Genomic DNA, 7,611 nt, shown 5'->3' with positions numbered 1-7,611 from the left:
GACAAGAAGTGAAGATGTTTACAGAAATCAGATTTAATGGATTTTAATGACATTCAAATCTATTTAAATTTAATTGATTTTTAATGAGACACCAAAAATCTTACAAGCCCATGGTAATAGCTATGATACATAAAAATTAAAATGTAGTTTATGGTCAATTCTGTCATTGTCATCCATGACAGTTTTGTGTACACAAGTCTCGGTTGTGCACAGTACTTAGAATGAGTAAGACAGAATGTAGGAAGTTCTTGTGACTCTCAGGAGACAGTAAGTAGACTGTGGACTAGTCACTGGTCTTACGTAGCTATGATTCTTGAAAGGACAATGAGAACATAATTTGTCACTTCTAGGTGTGTAATAACCATGATGTGCATGATACAACAGACTAGCATTTTAGAACTGAAAGGCTAGTAACAAAATGTCATTACTTTTTTTTTTTTTGAAGTCACACCAGCAAATAAAGATAATTATTCTTGCCAAGCAAAAAACTTATCATCATTTATTTTAGGTTTATATGTTCAAAATTGCTTATTGTAATTTGGATTTTTCATTCATAAGTAGAGTGACATTATGTTGAATTCATAGTGTTCTATCCTCATTCTCAGTAGGGTTTGGTTTCAGTGTGCACAGTAAGCACAAACCCACACAGCTCACTCTTGGGACATAGATCTAAAGCAGTGGGTCTTCCAGTATATAAAGCAATGCCTAGAGCAGTGGTTCTCAACCTTCCTAATGCTGAGGCCCTTTAATACAGTTCCTCGTGTCGTGGTGACTTCAACCTTACAATTATTTTGTTACTATTTCATAACTGTAGTTTTGCTATTGTTATGAATTGTAATGCAAATTCCTGTGTTTTCTGATAGTCATAGGTGACCCCTGTGAAAGGGTCACCCGCCCTCCAAATGTGTTGTGACCTACAGGGTTAGAGCCATTGGTCTAGAGAGAATATTTAGCAAAAGTCCAGGACATATTTATTTATTTATTTTGTCACAACTGAACATTATACTGCCATCTAAAGAAAGATTATTTTAAATCTGTACATCAGGCCCAGAGCACTTGAATTCTAATAGAGTATCCAACACAGATATGAATAAAGACGAATCACAGAGAAAACAAAGGCAGAAAAATTTTGGTTGAAGTGAAAGATACACATTTATAAAAGTAAGGAAATGAAAAACCGAGGGCGTGACAAGAAAGGTCACAAAAGAACAAAGTAAACATGAAAAATATGTCGTCAAGAAACAGCATGAAATAAGAGATCAGTCCAGCATCGTTAGGACCCTCAGTTCTCACATGCCTCACATATGCAGCTGGGCCTCATGCACATCTGTATTCTCTCCCATACTTCACTGGCACAAAGGTCAACTCTTTGAATATGCACAGACATTTTATAAGAAACTTATAAACTCCACTTGAGTAACAAATGATGCTGGAAATCTCATATATTTTTCACATTAAGATCTAAGTTTTTTTGTGTTTTTTTTTTCTAAATAAGTATAAAAAATTTAATACAGAGTTTATTTATTTTATATCCCAGCTGTAGCCCCTTCCCTCATTCCCTTGCAATCCCATGCTTCCTCCCACATCTCCTCCCTGCCCCTCTCTAAATCCACTGATAGGGGAGGTCTTCCTCCCCTTCCATCTGACACTAGTGTTGTAAGTGGTGTTTAATATTTACTGTTGGTTTATTTTTTAGTAATGCTGCTGTTAATCCTAAACAGCTGTATACCCAAATCACCACACTGAGACTAAGTTTATATAGTTAACCTAGAACACAATATTGTTATTGTGTTCTATAATGGCAACTCCATTCTAAACCTCCAAGCCTTCATAGTTTCCTAACATTTAGATTTCCTATATTATACTTGCTTTTAGTGACATATTAGGTCCAGTCCACCTCTCCACATCATTCCAAGATCTCTCCTCCAGCTCTGCTCTGCTAGCCTTCTCTTGCCTTTTCTCTTCCCTCCTTTTCCTGTCTTCCGGCTCCTCCCCTCTCCACCTACTTCATTTCCCTGCTCAACAGTGTGGCTAGTTGCTTTATTTGGAAGTTTACACCAAGTTGAGACAGGATGCTTAGAATAAGTCTGGCAATGTCTGGATTGAAACCAGAGAGTGGGGAGGGAGAAATCAGCATTTGAATGAACAAGGGTAAGGTGTATACATTTCAAAAGAACATTTTACCAACACACTAGTTTATCAGATCTCATCAGGACTGGCCACAATGTCCTCCTCTGTGGCCTCGAAAGATGATCAATCTTCACTTAGAAAGACAAACAGGATGGACATTGGAAGTAGGAGAAAACAAGAAACAGGACATGAGTCTACCATAGAGGGCCTCTGAAAGACCCTACCTATCAGTGTATCAAAGCAGATACTGAGATTAGTAACCAAATCTTGGACAGAGTGCAAGGAATCATATGTAAGAAGAGAGAATTATTTTTAATGCTAATTAAATCAAAAGCTAAATACGGCAATAATTCTCAGTCCTCTTTCATATTCAGTTACAGATTTGGAATTTTTATTTTATTTTATTTTATTTTTTTTATCAGTTACATTTTATTAATTCTGTATCCCAGCCGTGTCCCGATCCCTCATTCCCTCCCAGTCCCTCCGTCCCTCCCTCCCTCATCTCCACCGTGCCCCTTTCCAAGTCCACTGATGGGGGGGACCTCCTCCCCATTCATCTGATCCTGTTTTATCAGGTGTCTTCAGGACTGGCTGCAAAGCCCTCCTCTGTGGCCTAACAGGACTGCTCTTCCCTTCGGGGGTGGGGAGACCAAAGAGCCAGTCATCGAGTTCCTGTTAGAAATAGTCCCTGTTCCCCTCACTTTGGGAAACCAATTGGTTACTGAGCTACCACAGGCTACATCTGAGTGGAGGTTCTAGGTTATATCCATACATGGTCCTTGGTTGAATGTCAGTCTCAGAAAAGACCCTGTGCCCAGATATATTTGGTCCTTGTGGAGCTCCTATCCTTTCCCCATCAGACTAACTCCCCTTCTTTCTTATGATTCCCTGTACTCTGCCAAAGGTTTGGTCATGAGTCTTTGCTTTGAAAACACTGCTAGTTAGAGTCTTTCAGATGCGCTCAGTAGACTCCTGTCATACGTTCAATGCACATCCCATCTGTCTTTCTAAATGAGGATTGATCATCTTACCCCATGTCCGCTCAATTGATTATCTTTTTTAGGTGTATAGATTTCATTATGTTTATCATATCTTATAGGTCTATATAAGTGAGTATATCCCATGTTTGTCTTTCTCCTTCTGGGATATTTCACTCAGAATGATCTTTTCTAGATCCCACCATTTGCCTGCAAATTTCATGATTTCCTCCTTTTTGATTGCTGAGTAGTATTCCATTGTATAAAAATACCACAATTTCTGTACCCATTCCACCGTTGATGGACATCTGGGTTGTTTCCAGGTTCTGGCTATTACAAATAAAGCTGCTATAAACATGGTTGAGCAAGTGTCCTTTTTGTGTACTTGAACAAACTTTGGGTATATACCTAGCAGTGGTATAGCTGGGTCTGGAGGAAGCACTATTCCTATTTGTCTTAGAAAGCGCCAGATAGCTTTCCAGAGTGGTTGTACCAGTTTACATTCCCACCAGCAGTGGAGCAGGGTTCCCCTTTCTCCACAACCTCTCCAGCATGTGTTATCGCTTGAGTTTTTCATCTTGGCCATTTTGATGGGTGTAAGATGATATCTCAGGGTCGTTTTGATTTGCATTTCCCTGATGGCTAATGAGGATGAGCATTTCTTTAAGTGTTTTTCTGCCATTCGATATTCCTCTGTCGAGAATTCTCTGTTTAGCTCTGTTCCCCATTTTTTAATTGGATTACTTGGATTGCTGCTTTTCAGCTTCTTTAGTTCTTTGTATATACTGGATATTAGTCCTCTGTCAGATAAAGGGTTAGTGAAGATTCTTTCCCAATCTGTAGGCAGTCGTTTTGTTTTGATGACGGTATCCTTTGCTTTACAGAAACTTTTCAGTTTCATGAGGTCCCATTTATTGATTGTTGCTCTTAGAGCCTGTGCTGTTGGTGTTCTGTTCAGGAAGTTGTCTCCTGTGCCAATGAGTTCTAGGCTGTTCCCCACTTTTTTTTCCAATTGATTTAGGGTATCTGGTTTTATGTTGAGGTCCTTGATCCACTTTGACTTTAGTTTTGTGCAGGGTGATAAATATGGATCTATTTTCATTTTTCTGCATGTAGACATCCAGTTGGTCCAGCACCATTTGTTGAAGATGCTGTCTTTTTTCCATTGAATGGAATTGGCTTCTTTGTCGAATATCGAGTATTCATAGGTGTGTGGATTTATTTCTGGGTCTTCTATGCGGTTCCATTGATCCTCCTTTCTGTTTCTATGCCAGTACCATGCAGTTTTTATTACTGTTGCCCTATAGTACAGCTTGAGATCAGGAATGGAGATACCTCCAGATGATCTGTTGTTGTACAGGATCGTTTTGGAGATTCTGGGTTTTTTGTTTCTCCATATGAAGCTGAGAATCTTTTTTTCAAGGTCTGTAAAGAATTGAGTTGGTATTTTGATGGGAATTGCATTGAATCTGTAGATTGCTTTTGGCAGTATGGCCATTTTCACAATGTTAATCCTACCAATCCATGAGCACGGGAGATCTTTCCATCTTCTGATATCTTCTTCGATTTCTTTCTTCAGAGACTTGAAGTTTTTCTCAAACAGGTCTTTCACTTGCTTGGTTAGGGTCACACCAAGGTACTTTATGTTACTAGTGGCTATTGTGAAGGGTGTTGTTTCCCTAATTTCTTTCTCAGCCTTTTTGTCTTTGGTATATAGGAAGGCTTCTGATTTTTTTGAGTTGATTTTGTATCCTGCCACTTTGCTGAAGGTGTTTATCAGCTGAAGGAGTTCTCTGGTTGAATTTTTGGGGTCGCTCATGTATACTATCATATCATCTGCAAATAGTGACACTTTGACCTCTTCCTTTCCAATTTGTATCCCCTTGATCTCCTTTAGTTGTCTTATTGCTCTGGCTAGGACTTCAAGTACTATGTTGAAGAGATATGGGGACAATGGACAGCCTTGTCTTGTCCCTGATTTCAGTGGGATTGATTTAAGTTTCTCTCCATTGAGTTTGATGTTAGCTATAGGCTTGCTATATATTGCCTTTACTATGTTTAGGTATGTGCCTTGTATCCCTGATCTCTCCAAGACTTTAAACATGAATGGGTGTTGGACTTTGTCAAATGCTTTTTCGGCATCTAAGGAGATGATCATGTGGTTTTTCTCCTTCAGTTTGTTTATGTAGTGGATTACATTGATGGATTTCCGTATGTTGAACCACCCTTGCATGCCTGGGATGAAGCCTACTTGGTCATGGTGGATGATATCTTTGATGTGTTCTTGGATTCGGTTTGCAAGTATTTTATTGAGTATTTTTGCGTCAATGTTCATAAGAGAGATAGGCCTAAAGTTCTCTTTTTTTGTTGGGTCTTAGATTTGGAATTTTATCCAATGAATCCTACACATGATTTGACATAATGATTGACTTTTATCAAACAAATTCTGCTTAAGGTAACTCATGAAAAATTATATATCATTGTTTATCTTTTTGTCATGGCTTATGACTGACTTACATTACTTAAAAACATTCATTTATCCTGAATTCTATGAAATGTTAACCTTTGTATCTCCTGTTTTAGGTATTATTATTATTGGTTAACAGGTCCCTCAGTTGGTGAATATATCTACCACCTGTTTGTACCAATATCATACTTTTTTAATATTTTTTTATTTTAATTTTTATTAATTACACTTTATTCACTTTGTATCCCCCCATAAACTCCTCCCTCCTCCCCTCCCAATGCCACCTTCCCTCCCCCTTCTCCACTCATGCCCCTCCCCAAGTCCACTGATAGGGGAGGTCTTCCTCTTCTTCTTTCTGATCCTAGTCTATCAGATCTCATCAGGAGTGGCTGCATTGTCTTCCTCTGCGGTCTGGTAAGGCTGCTCCCCCATCAGGGTGAGGTGATCAAAGAGCAGGCCAATCAGTTCATGTCAGAGGCAGTCCCTCTTCCCATTACTATGTAACCCACTTGGACACTGAACTGCCATGGGCTACATCTGTGCAGGGGTTCTAGGTTATCTCCATGCATGCTACTTGGTTGGAGTATGAGACTCTGGAAAGACCCCTGTGCTTAGACTTTTTGGTTCTGTTGCTCTCCTTGTGGAGCTCCTGTCCTCTCCAGATCTTACTATTTCCCACTCTGGTTAAAGTGCTCAATCCCCATCCCATCCCTAAAGGCAAAGAGGATGGACATCAGAAGAAGAAAGTAGGAAACAAGTTAGGAGCCTCCCACAGAGGGCCTCTGAAAGGCTCTGCCCTGCAGACTATCAAAGCAGACGCTGAGACTTATGGCCAACTGTTGGGCAGAATGTATGGAATCTTATGAAAGAAGTGGGAAATATACTTTTAAGAGGGTCCCTCAGCTGGTGGATGTATCTATGCCATTTGTATCAATGTCATATTTTTTTTTTCGTTTTCTGGTTAAATAATTAATTTGGTAGTGGCAAAAGACAAACCTGTTTTCTCTTTTTATTAGATACATTTCCTTAGTTAACTTGGCAAAAACATTTTACACTTAAAGTCTAGGTATGGTGGTATATGTTTATTATCTTAGCTGCTCAGAGGACTAAGGCAGGAGAATTTATAGTTTGAAGCTTGTCTGGGCAATTTTTCAAGACCTTATTCAAAATAAAATTATTTTAAAAGTCAACAGTATTGTAGTTATATGCCAGCGGCTTAGAATGTACAAGATAATGCTTTGATCATTAGTACCATTATTCACCATGAAAAGGCTTCCTCTTCTCTAACCTTCTTCTCTCTGTCCTTCACTGAGCTCACACCCACCTCCCCCAATACTTTGCCATTTTTCTCACTACTACTTTGCAATGACAAATCCCTTTCTTGTCTAACCCTCTGTGGCAGCTGCTCTTGCATGGACTCCAAGTGGTATGACACATCCGTAAGATTCTTTTGATTTAAAAGAAGTAATTAACTAGCTAGCTAACTGACTAACACTTTCTGCTTTTAATGAATCACATGACATTCTCTGCCTCTTTGTGAAGTCCTTCCTAGTGTTTCTTCTGATTTTTTTGTTCTTATCCCCATTATTGTCTTGTCATGTGATACTAATCTAGAATTGTATTTGTAATAGCTTCTTGAAAGCCGAGAACCAATACCTTTGTTCATCATAGTGTTTGGTGTAGAACAATAACCAAGTAATTCTTTTCCATCGTAGCCCCCACTGAAAACAAAATGTCTGAAGTAATTACATGAACAAATGGATCCATGAAGAAATATAAATCACTCAAGATAAGAAAGTAGGCATGTGATAGGACACATATATGGATTTTCTTCCAATGTGTCTGCTTTTCTGTCAAACAAAATATTAATGAAACAGAGAAAACAAAATCTGAGAAGAGTCAAAGCATCAAGTGCATTGAATAAATGTGTCATTAATAAGAAACAACTGGAATGCCAAAGTTCATGCTAGAGATATGTTTATTTAAAATGAACTTGAGTGAACAAATCCTCAGAAAATAACGAGAAGAGAAATCTAG

Source organism: Meriones unguiculatus, chromosome 17 (genome assembly GCF_030254825.1).
Source record: "Meriones unguiculatus strain TT.TT164.6M chromosome 17, Bangor_MerUng_6.1, whole genome shotgun sequence".
In the NCBI taxonomy this organism is placed as follows: Eukaryota; Metazoa; Chordata; class Mammalia; order Rodentia; family Muridae; genus Meriones; species Meriones unguiculatus.
This window is presented reverse-complemented; position numbering follows the sequence as displayed.